Source organism: Cynocephalus volans, chromosome 8 (genome assembly GCF_027409185.1).
Source record: "Cynocephalus volans isolate mCynVol1 chromosome 8, mCynVol1.pri, whole genome shotgun sequence".
NCBI lineage: Eukaryota > Metazoa > Chordata > Mammalia > Dermoptera > Cynocephalidae > Cynocephalus > Cynocephalus volans.
Window position 1 is genome coordinate 59,989,287 of NC_084467.1, and position 18,193 is coordinate 60,007,479.

Consider the following 18,193-nt stretch of genomic DNA (forward strand, 5'->3'; position numbering starts at 1 on the left):
TGTTTCTAATGTTCACTGTTAAGGATAATATTTGCTGAAGGTATTGGGTAGGTCCCTTTCTCAGGTTAAGGAAATTCTGGTATTCCTAGTTTGTTGGCACATGAAAACCTTAGAGTTGAAATTTATCTGAAATATTTCTGCACATATTTAAGTAGTTGTATGGCTTTTCTCCTTTAATATGTTTAATGTGTTCATTGGGGGAATTACAATAATAAACAGCCAAAAGTTAAACCAACCATGCATTCTTGGAATAAATTTATGTTGATCATAAAAGATATAAATATTTATATTGGACTGGATTTAGTTTGCTAATATTTTATTCATGATATTTCATTTATGTTTTTTTTTTTTTTTTTTTGTCGTTTTTTCGTGACCGGCACTCAGCCAGTGAGTGCACTGGTCAGTCCTATATAGGATCCGAACCCGCGGCGGGAGCGTTGCCGTGCTCCCAGCGCAGCACTCTACCAAGTGCGCCACGGGCTCGGCCCATATTTCATTTATGTTTATGAATGGAATAAGACTCTAATGTTTTTCTCTCATATTGCCCTTGTCCTTTTCTTTGATATAAAGGTCACAGTGACTTCATATTAGTGGGGAAACATTCTCTTTCCCTTCCTTCCCTTCCCTCTTTCCTCTTCACTTTCCATCCCTCTCTGTCTATTTTCCACTCACTTTCTCTCTCTCACTTTCTTTTCTCTATACAGTTTGTATAAAGTGGGTTATCCAAAGGCTTAGTGAGGGATTTTGTGCAAATTTTGTGTTTGATTTTTTTTCTTTTGGGGGTAGGTTATTAACTACTGAATAAATGTCCTTTCTACTTCTAAATAAATTCAGGTTTTCTAATTTTACTTTGAGTTTGTTTCAGGTGCTTATATTTTCCATGAAAAATTATTTCCTTTACATTTCAGATTTAAATGTTTTTAAAATTTAATATTGTTCATAATCTTGGGGTTATTTCTAAGTAAATCATTAAGCATTGTAGAGTTGGGCAAGAAAGTAGCAATATAGCACGGATAGAAGATATGAGTTCCTATTACATGCAAACATGCAGGCTCAGGTAAGCTATTTAATCTCATCAATTCTATTTCTTTACTAAAATTTCAGAAAATTGGCAGGGCTTATCTTAATGATTAAATGAGATAATTTATTTTTAAAATGTGTGTTTAGAGTACTTTTCAGACAGGAGTTGCCAAATACGTGTTAATTCTCTTTCTCTTTCTTTTCTTTCATGACTATTTGCAGATATCTATTCTGCAAATTATCTTCAGTGATTTCTTTACCTTATGAAATCCTCCCCTTGTGGCTAATATATTTCCTAGTTTATATTTTTTTTCTTGTATGGTTCATACTTACTCAATTACACAAAACAATTTTAATATGTCAACTGTTGATTTTCTAAAAGACAAAGGATATTTTTAAAAGATAAGCAAATTCTTAAGACTCGTGTAGTAAAAGAAAACACCTAGAGAGGATCTTGGGGGTATCCCAGAATAAGAAGATCAGGGGAGGAATTTTTTTGGGTGAAGCGCCTAGTAAGAGATGTTAAGGCAGGTTTGCAAAGAGAGAAATCGTTTGGGATTGTACGGCATAATGAAGTGAGTCTTGAGAAGCAATATATTAGTCACAACAATAAAAATTTTGGTTAATGTAATTTTCTTTCAGAAAGAGTATTTCCTAGAAATATATCCAAGTTTATTTTGTTTGTTCTCAATATTAACATAAGGATGAAAAAGTATGCACTGTCTCAACATTGGTTAACTTAGGTACAGGAAAGTAATATAGCTCCCATTAGTGTCTAACACTGTATCAAGAAATTACATTCATTTCAGCTCTCAATCTAATTTATTTGGTAATTTCTAGCCATGAGATTGAATGTAGACTATAATGGCCTGGAAATGATTATTCCAGATCTCTCCTTCTGTTTGATGTGTCATGATCATGAGTAGAATTTCTGATGGCAGTCATTCCAATTTCTGCAAATGGCGTATATTTTTGCTCTTTTTGCTGGAAGATCATTTTTTTGCATCATTCAATGAGAAGAAGAGCAACTGTGCAGCAGCATTTAAGATTCTGGATATAATGGTTTTGATTTTTGCAATACCTGCAATTACTATAACCAGAGTTTATAAACTACATCCAAATTAAGAACCAAGAGCGCATGAATTAAGTCAAGAGACTAGTACCCGTCTCAATCTGAAGAACCTGCAGAACCCGATTGGGGGCACTAGATAAATTACCTAGTTTTACTGTTTCTTTTATGGAATTATTTTTGCTTTCTAGAACCACAGAGATCTGCCTAAATGATAATACACCATTCTTCACCTAAGACAATACATGTTCCACCTCAAAATATCAATATTATGTCTATAGCAGCTCTGTTTTGAACCCCCACCTGTCCAATTTTATGAACCTTTTAGTCAAGAAGTTCTGTGGCCTATCGTCTTGTTATTTTACTAGTCTCTGTTTTGTACTGTACTATGCTATAGCAGGAAGGCATCTACCCAATTTTGGGGCCTCTTATACAGTGTGAAAATAAAGATGCTTGGACTGAAGAAATCAATCCGATAAAAAATCTGCTTTAGTAGTTAAAATTTTTGAACTTAAACTGTGACCCAATTTTCTCCTTCTTGAATTCAATTCTCTATTTTTCTTTTACAAAGGGGAAATTGACAGTTCAAACTGTATTCTAGATAATATAAAAGATCATTCTGATGGCAGATATCAGTTTATTGAGGTAACAGATACTGTCTAACTTGTGGGTAATAACCAATGGGCTTTTGTATCCCAAATCCAATGAGTTATAAGAGGCTACCAAATAGTTTGTTTCAGCCACAATAACTAAATGGTGTTGTGGAATAGTATTTTAACGTTCCCTGTTACTCAATGACAATTACCATGCACTAGATAATGAAACTTCTAGTACAAAAAAATCATCAAGTACATCTAAAGCAAAAGAACTTAGAGTTGAGCCTAAGTAGGGTGATTTTTTAATCATTTCTGTAAAAGTGAAATAACCTCAGACTATACACCAGCACTTCTTTGGCTTTCTTCTAAGCTCCATTTTTGTGAAAATTGTAGTACCTGAACTAGCTCTTGTGAAAAGACCCTGAGTGGCGATTCTGTGAAGAAAGAAGCCTTCCTGTACAGGTACGTTCTTAAAGCCTTCCTGTACAGGCACATTCTTAGATTTCTGGCTCTCTGGCCTTTGTGTTGTTTGCCCTAAATAAATGCCTTTGCAGTTTAGTCCACAAATCCAGGAGACCAACTCACTTATTATTTTAGACTGTATCAAATGTAACGGGGTGAAACTGAAATAAAGATGAGTAAAAACTCAACAGCTGGATTGGTTGTAAGTTTTAGCCAAATCATAAGCAAGTAAATTGTTGGCCAGTATTTGACTAATATCAAGGCCTAAGAATTCAAAAAGCAATATTAAGGATAGAAACTTTCAGGTGTCATAGTTAGGTAAAAAAAATGTGTGTTAATTATCCAGAACTTTAAAACAGTAAAGAGGAAATAACTAGGAAAATAAATAAGCACAACATGCAGATTAAAGCAGGACCATCTGTGACTCTAGACATCTGGATCTTATTTTGTGGGTACTGCGTGGAAGCTGCCTACTTCATGCAGCTCTCATCTTTATCTGAAAGTCTTGGGGGAACCTGTTTACCCTGTGCTGTTGTCTACTTGACCTGAAGGAATTTGGCAAACACTTTATCATACTCTGAAATTGTGTCTACTTCTAGATAATTCCAAAGAGTCTTCAACTTCAAATCTCCAGAAGGATATAGATTTGAGGAACAGCACTCTAGCGTTTTACTGTTATGTTAGTTGTTTTTCTTTCTTCTTCTTTTTTTTTTCTGCTTTAGAGATACACACTCAGCTGCTTTAATTCAGTGAATTAAACTAAATTATGAAGAAGAAACGATGTACAATTGTTTTTTACATACGTTTTACACTGATGTTTCTGGGCCTTTTCTCCAATGCAGGTTTTCAATAATTATACATATATACATTTTAAAACCAGGATTCCAGTATAGTCGATGAAGGATGTACTTTGAGATGCTTCATTTCTTTGAAATAAGCTAAATTTTGAACATCATAAGTGTTGTGTGGATTTTTTGGACCTTTTTTACAATGCTGGTTTCCAATAGGCTTTCATATATGCATATTTATTTATTTATTTGTTTGTTTGTTTGTTTGTTTATTTATTATGGAAACATAGTTGACTGTATGTATCTGTGGGGTATAGCCTTGAATATTAATACTTGTGTGCAACATGTGATATTTAAGTCAGGATTATTAGTATATTCAACTTTATACAATATAATCAATTTTCGTGGCCCTTTACCGACTCTTCTCTTAACCCCCTCCCCCTCCCCCTTTCCTACCTCTGGTAGCCTCTGTTCTGTTCTCTTCTTTTAAAAGTTCAGGGTATTATTGTGATTGCTCTTTCTTTCTTTATTTTTTATCTCCCAGTTGTAAGTGGGGACATGCGGTATTTCTCTTTCTGTGCCTGGCTTATTTCACATAACATAATTTTCTTTAAGTTCATCCATGCTGCTGTGAATGGCAATATTTCATTCTTTTTTATGGCTGAGTAATATTCCATTGTGTAAATATATCACAGTACCAGATAATGTCCCTTTCACTGCCATAAGGGAGATTGTTTTGTTTTTGTTTTTGTTTTCCCGATATTTTTTCCACAAGATGAAATTTCCTGAAACATTATTATAATGGTAGAAATTGAAATCCTCTATTTAGTTATAATACACAATTAATTTTTAAAGATGCAATCCATGATTGCCCTAGGAGGAAGAACATGTTTAAAGCAGTGTAAATTTATTGATTTATATAATAGAGAGCATTATGATTATTCCTGATTAGTAAAAATAATAGAATAACCCAGAAACAAAATCAATTTAAGCATCATTGTACATTGCCCTTTATATAAAACATAAGTATATTCTTGAGAAATATACAATCATTAAACATGATATTTTTATTTATACCTAACTAATTTAGGTGGACTGAATTTCTCTTTTGACTTGTCTTTTTTTAAAAAATCTTGTTTGCTAAATGAAATAATTATAATTTGGAATTAATTAAAATTTGGAGAATGAATCACAAACTTCATTCTATTCTTTCATTTTAATGTAAAGGGGCAAAGATAATTTAAGTTTAAATTAAATCTTAATAGTTTTATTAATCTGAGTTGGGACTTGAATTTGGGAAAGACAAAAGCAATAAAGGTTGTTAGTGAAGTAAAATATTAACATAACTCCCAAAGTATACAAAGTAGTTATAGGCAATATTTTATTAACATGTAATAGGTAAAATGAATGTTAAGAACTTGCTTTGCTTTCAAAAAATAAGGAAATTTTTGTCAAAATGATTCAGGAACCAAAAAAGTTCCAAGGGCCAATAAAATAATTTTGTTAATAAAAGGAATTTTTTAAAAAACTTGGTAGAAAACTTAGACATTTTATGGAAAGAAAACCCAAATTCTAAATTTATTCCTTTATGTATTCCATGTAACAAATGGTAGCAAACAATTTATAAGCTTTTCACACTAGGAATAAGTCCAATAACATTGGACAAACACTGCCAAAAACATTTTGAAGACAATTCATGTATTTCTTCCAATTCACTGTTCATAAGCACTAAAAACCTAGGCAAACTGAGGTTGCCTATCTGAGAACTTTTACATGTACAATGTATTTTCAAATTTCTATTATCTTTTAATAATTATAAACCTTTCAATTAATCTTAAAATACTTTTACTTGTACATGTTTAGATATACACAAATATATATGTCTATATGGGAATATATGGTAAAATAAACCTTTTAACTTTAGCCTTAAAAAGTAAATTAATCAGCATATTAAACAATGTATATGCTATTGAACTTATTATGGTAACAAACTTTACAGTTTTCTTTAGAAGTAGACAAACTGTATTTATCATTCTTGTACATTTTTTAAAATTCTGTACGTATTATAGCTAACATTATCTTAATTCTTTATATTGCTTACCATCTTTAAGAAAAATTATCTACTTGTTTTACTGGGCAAAAGAAAACTAGAAGAGAGGAAATTAAGAATTTTCTAGCTATATTTGCTGTGAGCACAATTTTTTAGAACTTTAACAAATTTTAAGGGAGAAAATAAATATATAATCATCAAGACATTTGCACATGCCATTAGTTTATAGCTGTTCTACATATAAATGCTTTAAAAGCATACTTGTTATTTTTCTCAGAAAATTGGTTGACTGATCAAATGCCATTTATTAATTAACTAATTTTAATAATAGTCAAAAGTTTAAATTATGAAATATTCAACCCAAATTTTATTTCAATAAAAAACCATGCTAACACTATTTTTCCATAGGATATGAACCAAAAAAAATGTACAGTTGTTTTTCATCTTAAATTATTTCACTCTAACTCATCCAAAATATGAAAAATTTTGCTTGAAAATATTTTAATATAAATAAACCATTATAATCAAATACCAAGAAGTTATGATCAATTAATCTCTAAAAGTTCCCAATAAAAAGGAAAAGGTAAGGATAGGAGGGAGAAAAGGGAAATATGTAGGAGGGAGTTACCTTCAAACAAAAGTAAGGGGGTTTATTGCAGTAAATATAGGAACTTATCTTTTAGGCACACAAGACAAATAATCAGTTCATGAAGAGTTTATTTTCTTTCTTTTGTTCTCTTTCTTTTTCTTTTTTTTTTCCTGTTCTAAGATGGCTCTCAAATAAACATTCTTGTTAGTACCAAGGTTTCCTCAAAATAACCATTACAACTTCAGTGGTTCCTTAATGAAATTATGCCCGTTAAGATATGCTTATGGCTCACATGAAGAAAATACCATGTGTTTAGGTGGAGGGCCAAATAGATGGAAAACACCATGAGAACTGCAACGTTCAGTGTATTTAATAAGGGTTCTCCAGAGAAATGGAAATAATAGGGTATATATAGATATATAAAAGGAAGTTTATTATGGGAATTGGTTCATTTGATTATGGAGGCTGGAAATTCCCATAATATTCCACCTTCAAGCTGGAAATCCACGAAAGCTTTTGGTGTAATTCAGTCTGCATTTTACATTTTCTGATATTATTCTAGTCTCACCAACTTTATTATGCTTACAGTTTGTATGATGAATCATTACCTATATTTTTACTTTTAATGGACCTGTGTTTTTATATTTAAAAGGTGTTTCTTGTAAACATGTGAAATTAGTCGTTTTTTTATATGTGGATGGTTTCACTGGTGAATTCTATCAAGTATTAAAGAAAGAAATAATACAATATTAAGCAGACTTCCTCAAAAAATACTGCAGGAAGAAACACTTTCCAACTAACCCTAATACCAAAACCTGATACTTAAGAAAAGAAAATGAGAGACCAATATCTCATTAGGAAATAGACACAAAAAACCCTTAACAAAATGTTAGCAAATTAAATCTAGCAATATGTAAAAGGAGAATACCTTATGAACAAGTGAGGTTTACCAATGGTTTAACATGAAAAATGAACCAATGTAATTCACCATCTTAAGAGAGTAAAGGAGAAAAAAATCATATATGACCATCACAAGAGATGCAGAAAAAGTACTGGACAAAATTCTATCAGGTTTAATCATAAAAACCTTAGCAAATCTGGAATAGAAAAGAACACCCTCCATTTTAATAAGGGTATCTGCAAAAATCCACAGCTAACATTACACCTAATAACTAATTGAATGCCTTCCCATAAGATAGAAAATAAGGCAAGAACGCCTACTCCCATAATTTGTATTCAACATTGTATTAGATGTTCTAGCCACTGTAGTAAAGCAAAAAAAGACACAAAATTTCAAAAAGAAGTAAAACCTTTCTTTATTCCCAGATTCCATGATTGGCTTTACAGAAAACCTCAAGGAATCTATAAATGCAAATTAAAACCACGTTGAGATACCACCTCACTTCAGGTAGACTGGCTATAATCAAAAAGATAGTGAATAACACATGCTGACAAGGGTGTGGGGAGAAGGGAACACTACTGCACTGTTGGTGGGACTGTAAATTAGTACAACCACTTTCAAAAACAATTTGGAGGTTTCTCAAACAACTTCAGATAGATCTTCCATATGATCCAGTAATCCCTCTTCTGGGTACATATCCAGAGGAATGGAAATCATCATGTCACAGAGATACCTGCACTACCATGTTCATCGCAGTTCTGTTTACAATAGCCAAGGTACAGAACCAACCTAAATGTCCATCAATGGATGATTGGATAAGGAAACTGTGGTATATATACACTGTGGAATACTACTGTGCCATAAAAAAGAATGAAATACTCCCATTTGCAACAACATGGATGAACCTGGAGAAACTTATATTGAGTGAATCAAGCAAAGCACAGAGGGATAAATACTGCATGAGCTCACTTGTATGTGGGAGCTAAGAGAGAAAAGAGAGAAGAAGACCTTCTTCTTGACTCTCTATGGCAACTCATGGTCTCATATCACAAGAGAAAATGGCATGAGCAAGAGAGAGAGTTAACCTTCTAACTCACCCTCCTCATAAAGCCATCAGAACCATACCCATTATTCCGTGAATAGATCAATCCATTCAAGAGGTCAGAGTCCTCATGATCCAATCACCTCTCAAAGCCTCCACCTTTCAAATACCATAAATGGATTTTCCACTCTCTTAACACTGTTGCAGTGGAGATCAAGTTTCAATGAATTTGGGGGGTACATTCAATCCACAGCAGTACTAAATTCATTTTTTCAGTAAATATTTAAAATAAGATCTAATGGGATTTTTCTTTTCTTGTCCCATATTGCAAAATCCTCAAGGTCAGAGGCCATGCATGTTATATTAAGTTTTAGACCTCAGAGTGGACAATTTATAAAAATTTAGTATAAATGACTTATCCTTGTCATTCTAAGATTTTGGAAGTGATATTGTTTGTGTACATGATTAAAAAGATGGATACAATGGCCAACTGGACAGCATACTTATAATTAGGCTCATAGCTTTACTCCCTTTTTTAAAACAGAAAAGTGTAGATAATAAATGCCATCTTTTAAGTTTCCTATTTAAAATTATAAAAATAAGTCAGAATTACTATTAAAGTGCTAGAGCCTCATATATTTATTTTACTTTACCTTTTTTTTTCCATCTGCTAAGAGGCGTTTAAAAAAAGATAGAAGGGTCTGATAAGTATTTTTTTTTTTTTTTTTTAAATTTTATTTTGTCGATATACATTGTAGCTGATTAATGCTCCCCATCACCAAAACCTCCCTCCCTTCTCCCTCCCCCCCTCCCCCCCAACCATGTCCTTTCTGTTTGTTTGTTGTATCAACTTCAAATAATTGTGGTTGTTATATCTTCTTACCCCCCCCCCGTTTGTGTGTGTATGTGTGTATGTGTGTGTGTGAATTTATATATTAATTTTTAGCTCCCACCAATAAGTGAGAACATGTGGTATTTCTCTTTCTGTGCCTGACTTGTTTCACTTAATATAATTCTCTCGAGGTCCATCCATGTTGTTGCAAATGGCAGTATTTCATTCGTTTTTATAGCTGAGTAGTATTCCATTGTGTAGATGTACCACATTTTCCGTATCCACTCATCTGATGATGGGCATTTGGGCTGGTTCCAACTCTTGGCTATTGTAAAGAGTGCTGCGATGAACATTGGGGAACAGGTATACCTTCGACTTGATGATTTCCATTCCTCTGGGTATATTCCCAACAGTGGGATGGCTGGGTCGTATGGTAGATCTATTTGCAATTGTTTAAGGAACCTCCATACCATTTTCCATAGAGGCTGCACCATTTTGCAGTCCCACCAACAATGTATGAGAGTTCCTTTTTCTCCGCAGCCTCGCCAGCATTTATCGTTCATAGTCTTTTGGATTTTAGCCATCCTAACTGGGGTTAGATGGTATCTCAATGTGGTTTTGATTTGCATTTCCCGGATGCTGAGTGATGTTGAGCATTTTTTCATATGTCTGTTGGCCATTTGGATATCTTCCTTAGAGAAATGCCTACTTAGCTCTTTTGCCCATTTTTTAATTGGGTTGCTTGTTTTCTTCTTGTAAAGTTGTTTGAGTTCCTTATATATTCTGGATATTAATCCTTTGTCAGATGTATATTTTGCAAATATTTTCTCCCACTCTGTTGGTTGTCTTTTAACTCTTTTAATTGTTTCTTTTGCTGTGCAGAAGCTTTTTAGTTTGATATAATCCCATTTGTTTATTTTTCCTTTGGTTGCCCGTGCTTTTGGGGTCGTATTCATGAAGTCTGTGCCCAGTCCTATTTCCTGAAGTGTTTCCCCTATGTTTTCTTTAAGAAGTTTTATTGTCTCAGGGTGTATATTTAAATCCTTAATCCATTTTGAGTTGATTTTAGTATATGGTGAGAGGTATGGATCTAGTTTCATTCTCCTGCATAAAGATATCCAGTTATCCCAGCACCACTTGCTGAAGAGGCAGTCCCTTCCCCAGTGAATAGGCTTGGTGCCTTTGTCAAAGATCAGATGGCAGTAAGTGTGAGGGTTGATTTCTGGATTCTCTATTCTATTCCATTGGTCAGTGTGTCTGTTTTTATGCCAGTACCATACTGTTTTGGTTATTATAGCTTTGTAGTATAGCTTAAAGTCAGGTAGTGTTATGCCTCCAGCTTTATTTTTTTTGCTGAGCATTGCTTTGGCTATTCGTGGTCTTTTATTGTTCCATATAAATGTCTGAATAGTTTTTTCCATTTCTGAGAAAAATGTCTTTGGAATTTTGATGGGGATTGCATTGAATTTGTATATCACTTTGGGTAGTATGGACATTTTCACTATGTTGATTCTTCCAATCCAAGAGCATGGGATATCTTTCCATCTTCTTGTATCCTCTCTAATTTCTCTCAGCAGTGGTTTGTAGTTCTCATTATAGAGATTTTTCACCTCCTTGGTTAACTCAATTCCTAAGTATTTTATTTTTTTGGTGGCTATTGTAAATGGGCAGGCTTTCTTGATTTCTCGTTCTGCATGTTCACTATTGGAGAAAAGAAATGCTACTGATTTTTGTGTGTTGATTTTGTATCCTGCTACTGTGCTGAAATCATTTATCAATTCCAACAGTTTTTTTGTAGAGGTTTTAGGCTGTTCGATATATAGGATCATGTCATCTGCAAACAGGGACAGTTTGACTTCATCTTTTCCAATCTGGATGCCCTTTATTTCCTTCTCTTCTCTGATTGCTCTGGCTAGTACTTCCAACACTATGTTGAATAGGAGTGGTGAGAGTGGGCATCCTTGTCTAGTGCCTGTTCTTAAAGGAAAAGCTTTCAGCTTTTCCCCATTCAGGATGATATTGGCAGTGGGTTTGGCATATATGGCTTTAATTATGTTGAGATACTTTCCCTCTATACCTAACTTATAGAGGGTCTTTGTCATGAATGAGTGCTGAACTTTATCAAATGCTTTTTCAGCATCTATAGAGATGATCATATGGTCCTTGTGTTTGAGTTTATTAATATGGTGTATCACATTTATTGATTTGCGTATGTTGAACCAACCTTGCATCCCTGGGATGAATCCCACTTGATCGTGATGAATAATTTTTCGTATGTGTTGCTGTATTCTGTTTGCTAGTATTTTAGTGAGGATTTTTGCATCTATATTCATCAAGGATATCGGCCTGTAGTTTTCTTTTTTGGTTATATCTTTACCTGGTTTTGGTATCAGGATGATGTTTGCTTCATAGAATGAGTTTGGGAGATTTGCGTCCGTTTCAATCTTTTGGAATAGTTTGTAAAGAATCGGTGTCAATTCCTGTTTGAATGTTTGGTAAAATTCTGCTGTGAATCCATCTGGTCCTGGGCTTTTCTTTGTTGGGAGCCTTCTGATAACAGCTTCAATCTCCTTTATTGTTATTGGTCTGTTCAAATTTTCTACGTCTTCACGGTTCAGTTTTGGGAGCTTGTGTGTGTCCAGAAATTTATCCATTTCCTCCAGATTTTCAAATTTGTTGGCGTATAGTTGTTTATAGTAGTCTCGAATGATTCCTTGTATTTCAGATGAATCAGTTGTAATATCGCCTTTTTCATTTCTAATTTTTGTTATTTGAGTCTTCTCTCTTCTTTTTTTTGTTAGCCATGCTAATGGTTTGTCAATTTTATTTATCTTTTCAAAAAACCAACTTTTTGATTCGTTGATCTTTTGAATTGTTTTTTGGTTTTCAATTTCATTCAGTTCTGCTCTGATCTTAATGATTTCTTTCCGTCTGCTAACTTTAGGATTGGATTGTTCTTGTTTTTCTAGTTCTTTAAGGTGAAGTGTTAGGTTGTTCACTTGCCATCTTTCCATTCTTCTGAAGTGAGCATTTAATGCAATAAATTTTCCCCTCAATACTGCTTTTGCAGTATCCCACAGGTTTTGGTATGATGTATCATTGTTTTCATTAGTTTCAATAAACTTTTTGATTTCCTGCTTGATTTCTTCTTGGACCCATATGTCATTAAGTAGAATGCTGTTTAATTTCCATGTGTTTGTATAGTTTCCAGAGTTTTGTTTGTTATTAATTTCTAGTTTTAATCCATTGTGGTCTGAGAAGATACATGGGATAATTCCAATTTTTTTGAATTTATTGAGACTTGATTTGTGACCTAATATGTGATCTATCTTGGAGAATGATCCATGTGCTGATGAGAAGAATGAATATTCTGAGGTTGTTGGGTGGAATGTTCTGTAGATATCTGCCAATTCCAATTGGTCTAGAGTCTTGTTTAGATCTTGTGTTTCTCTACTGATTCTTTGCCTAGATGATCTGTCTAATATTGAAAGTGGAGTGTTCAGGTCCCCTGCTATTATGGTATTAGTGTCTATTTCCTTCTTTAGGTCTAATAGAGTTTGTTTTATAAATCTGGCTGCTCCAACATTGGGTGCGTACATATTTATGATTGTTATGTCTTCTTGATGGATCAGTCCTTTTATCATTAAGTAGTGTCCCTCATTGTCTCTTTTTATGGTTTTTAGTTTAAAGTCTATTTTGTCAGATATAAGAATAGCCACTCCAGCTCGTTTTTCTTTTCTGTTTGCATGGTAAATCTTTTTCCATCCTTTTACTCTTAGTCTGTGAGAATCTTTATGGGTGAGGTGGGTCTCTTGTAGGCAGCATATAGTTGGGTCCTGCTTTTTGATCCAGTCAGCCAGTCTGTGTCTTTTAATTGGGGAATTTAAGCCTTTAACATTAAGAGTTGTTATTGAAAGGTGTTGATTTATTCTTAGCATTTTATTGGTTGTTTGGTTGTCTTAGGTGTCTTTTGTTCCTTGCTTTCTGATTTACTGTTTGGTTTCTTTGTTTGTTGGTTCCTTAGGTTGTAGATAGTGTTTTTGTTAGCTTGTTTTCTCTTCATGAATGCCATTTTTATTGTACTAGCGGGTTTAGATTTTTCTTAGGTTTTTATGGCAGTGGTAGTTATTTTTCAGGAACCAAACCCAGTACTCCCTTGAGGATTTCTTGTAAGGGTGGTCTTGTGGTAGTGAACTCCCGCAGTTTTTGTTTGTCTGAGAAATATACTATTTGCCCCTCATTTCGGAAGGATAGCCTTGCAGGGTAGAGTATTCTTGGCTGGCAATCTTTGTCTTTTAGTATTTTGAAAATATCATCCCATTCCTTTCTAGCTTTTAGGGTTTGTGATGAAAAGTCTGATGTTAACCTGATTGGGGCTCCCTTATAGGTGATTTGACGCTTCTCTCTTGCAGCTTTTAAGATTCTCTCTTTGTCTCTGAGTTTTGCCAATTTGACTATGACATGTCTTGGAGAAGGCCTTTTTGGGTTGAATACGTTTGGAGATCGTTGAGCTTCCTGGATCTGAAGATCTGTGATTTTTCCTATACCTGGGAAGTTTTCTGCCACTATTTTGTTGAATATGTTTTCAATGGAATCTCCATTTTCCTCCCCTTCTGGAATACCCATGACTCGGATATTTGAGCGCTTGAGGTTGTCTGATATCTCTCTCAGATTTTCTTCCATGTCCTTGATTCTTTTTTCTTTCTTTTTGTCTGCTTGTGTTATTTCAAACAGCCCATCTTCAAGTTCAGAGGTTCTCTCTTCAACTTCGACAAGCCTGCTGGTTAAACTCTCCGTTGTGTTTTTTATTTCGCTGAATAACTTCTTCAGTTCAGCAAGTTCTGCTACATTTTTTTTCAGGACATTGATTTCCTTGTATATTTCCTCTTTCAGATCCTGTATACTTTTCCTCATTTCATCATGATGTCTAGCTGAGTTTTCTTGTATCTCATTCAGTTTCCTTAGAATTATCACTCGAAATTCCTTATCAGTTATTTCAAGGGCTTCTTGTTCTATAGGATCTAGAGTATGAGATTTATTAACTTTTGGTGGTGTACTTTCTTGATTTTTTGTATTTCTGGTGTCTTTTTTTTGGTGTTTATTCATTGTGGCAGGGGGTTTCACAGTCCACCGGTTTAAGACTAATGACTAACTAGGATGTTGCTGTGGTTGCCAATTTGGTATGGCTCCCGCCGTGACTGCTCAGTTGGCCTCTAGTGTCTTGTGTGTGTGGTTGCCTCGGGTCTTGGGCTTCTCCGGGGATCCACCTTTCTGGTCAGCTTGTACTCTGCTGGGCTGGTGGATCACGTACCACAGGGTGTGTGATCTCTGTTGAGCTTTCACTTTCTGTACAGGACTTCTCCCTGTTCAGTGTGCTCTGGCCCAGGCTGTTAGATCGTGCAGTGGCGACCCCACCGGGTGTGTGGTTTCTGTCGAGTCTCCGCCTCCCTGGCCGCACGTCTCCCCCCTCTGTGCACACTGTGCTGGGTTGGGGCGTGTCTTCTGCACCCCTCGTCTATCAGCTGGGCCTTCAAGACCCTGCTCAGCACCGCCTCGCCCAGGAAGTCTACCAGGTTTCTGCTAGGCACAGACGACCAGACTCTCTGGGTGCCTTTGTAGCACTGTGTAGATCTTTCTCGGGTCTTGTTCACCTTTGTATCCCCCCGGTATAAACCGAGTCTAGTGCCCGCCTGCAGCCTGCTCTCCGGCAGGTTCAAGCAGACCTGGGAACTCTCCTACCACACTATTCCCAACCAGAAATTCGTTAGGCTTTTTTCCAAACTGGTGGTCGCAGAGATGGTATCTGCCTCCCAGTAACAGGAAGTTTACCGGGGCCGGAGTCCAGGGTGTGGTGGAGTGACAGTCGGCCCGCCCGTACTTCCTAGCCCTCCCAAAACTGGTCGGGACGCCCCACACCCCCAGCCCTGCCAGAGAACCGTGGAGGGAGTGGGAGAGGAGGTCGGCCCGCAGGGTCCGGAAAGCCCCGCGCCAGGCCAAGCAAATGGGCTCAGTGATGGCCGAGCAGGGCGGAGCTGCCCGCACCTGGGAAAATGGAGGCAGCACCGGGGCAATGAGTGGCCTGGTGGTGCAGGCGGGGAGCCGCGTGGGCATCCACCCCCCGAACAGAGCTTTGCCAGGGATCACTCACAGTGCTGTGCCAGGTCGGGCGCTCGCTCTGTCTCTGGTTTGTTGCCTTCCGTGTTCTCGGCGCTGCCGCCTCGGGCTGTTCAGTCGCGGCGCCGCTCGGGCGCTCCCAGGAGTCTTCTTTAATGCCGGCCTGAAACCTCGAATCCTGGATAGGGCAGCTGGCCGCCTTCAGTGCGGCCCCAGCCTCCGGGATCCTGGCTGCATCCACAGCAGCCCTGGCGCCGTGTTCCCTGTTTCAAGACTCGCTTTTGCAGCTAAGAATCAGTTCTTTTCCTGCTCCACACTTCAAAGCTGTTGCCTGTAAATGAGGCAGCCTCTCCTGCCGGGGGCAAAGTGGCGTTGAGCCCCCACGACCGGCCAGCAGCAGCAGTCCTCCCTTAAGAGATGGCCAGAGAAAGGTCCACAAGTTTCCCGGCTGCCTGAGGCCCAGTGGCCACCTTTTCCACCTCAGCTACTCCGCGCCAGCCGCCGCAGCCGCCGCCATCTTGAAACTCCTCCTGATAAGTATTTTTGCATACATTTTTACTTAAGCCATTGTTCTACATTTTTCTTCATCTTTTTGGAGTAAAGCAAAAAAAATAGTGCAAATAAGCAAACCCATTATATTTCAAACAGTTATAATCACATGTGGTACTATATAACATTTAGAATAGCACTAATATAAAAAAGAATACTAGAGAATGACTCATATTTGAGTTTGTAGTTTCTTGGCATAATGAAAGTTAAATGTTGACTTCTAATTTGAAAGTCCACATTTTCTAATATGGTTAGTAGGCCTTGATGCGGTCTCCTGAAGCACATCACAAATTAGCTCTAAAGACAAGGAAAACATGAGATAGAAAACTGATGAATATATTATGTAAAGAGAATGATTTTCATTGGCTGCTTATGCTATGCTGCTGCAAAAAGAGAAACTGCTGTAGTTAAAACCAAAAATATTGGTCTTTAGGCTTTCCTATACATGCTCCCATGACTTCAGTACACATTTCCTGCTGACTGCATTATCTTAGTCCTTGGTTCTGAAAAACCTGTATTATTTAAAAACAGTGCATCTGAATCTCTACAGTAGTGCTTATCAATCCTGGCTGCACTTAAATATCTGTGAATACTCAAATGATTTGACAGCACCAGCATCTTTTTTGGTAAGTGTGAAATGGGGAGTATCTCTGTTCTTAAGAAGTCCCACTGGTCATTCACACTGAGAACTCATACACCATGGGTGTTGCTTTTGGTGGCAGCAAGAAACTGGGTCCACCAACCACATATCAGAGCTGTCTACATCAATCTAAAGACTGAAACTCCTAGAGAAAAACCTAGGAAAGAAGAAAGGAATGTCATAATAGGAAACAGAATCCTAAAATATATGTCTCCCCAGTAAGGCATTATAGGCATGGCCAAAGGACCCCTGCTTATCAATGCCAAAAACAAAATGATATAGCAAATTTTTAGGTCCTCTACCTGTTGCAATTATTGGAGGGACAGGCTCTGGGAGTAAGAGAAAAATGTTGCATCATTGTGGCAGAGGTCTTCAGTGGGAAATGGGTTTGTACCCAAATGAGTAGAGAATGGGCTGGGAGTCACCCACCCATTTTGTAAGCCAGAGCTAGGTCTGGAAAAGGGAGTCGGGGTAAAGGGAATACTTTAGAAAATGAGAAAGTAAGCATCATTTTAAATATTCAGTGGAGGAGAAAAACTCTGAAAATGGTTTACTATAAAAACATTTTTGAAAAATTGGATGACAAATTTTAGATGAAGAGTTGTGGCCTATAAGAACAGAAGTAGAAAGCTATAGGCTAGGATTGGTTTGAGATGAAAGAAGCAGTACAGTAGAATAATTGTTATCTAATCTTTCGAGTTATTGTTGTCTAGCATTTTAGTTCTATTATTACCTTTAAAGTCTATCCATTTAGCCTTTATTAATTTTTAAGTCGATGCTTACCAGTATGTTTTACCAATGTCTTTACTGACTTGTTTTTTGCATCCCACTTACCATACCAAATTTAACGTTCTTCTTACATTGCATGCTTTAAAGACTCTGTGAAGCAAAAGATGTCTAAACTTTTTAATTAAAATGGCTTTATTTTGCTCTCAGTCTTGAGTGATAAAACAGATGGTTGTAAACTTCTACATTTTTACTTGCTTTTCTCAGCACTAAAGATATTTTCAGTTCTGGCTATCATGTTTGCTGATGTCAAGTCTGCTACCATTCTGATTATGGATTCTCTGTAGACTTCCTGGTAACTTTTAAGAATTTATCTTTATGTTTAATATTTTGTATTCTCACTACAACTTATTTATGTGCAGATTTGTTTTTATTTATTTTTCCTGGAGTTTATGGGCCCCTTTAATTTGAAGTTTATATTCTTATTTATCTCTGAAAAAATCTCTATCAATTCTTCAAATACTAGTTCTACCTCATTCTCTCCTTTTCAAAATCCCATTTTAGACATAAACCATATACAGGAAATTTTGTATGTTTCTTAATATTTCTTTCATATTTCCTATCTACTTTAGTCTGCATGGGGTGATTTTTCAAGACAATTATCTAACATACTAGTTCAACTTTAAGATGTACTTATTTTATTGTTTAACCTTTCAAATGATGTTTTATTTATTTTATTGAAAACATACTTAATTTATATTTGCTTCTTTTCCAAATTCACCTAAGACAGCTAGCTAACTTTAGATGGATTATAG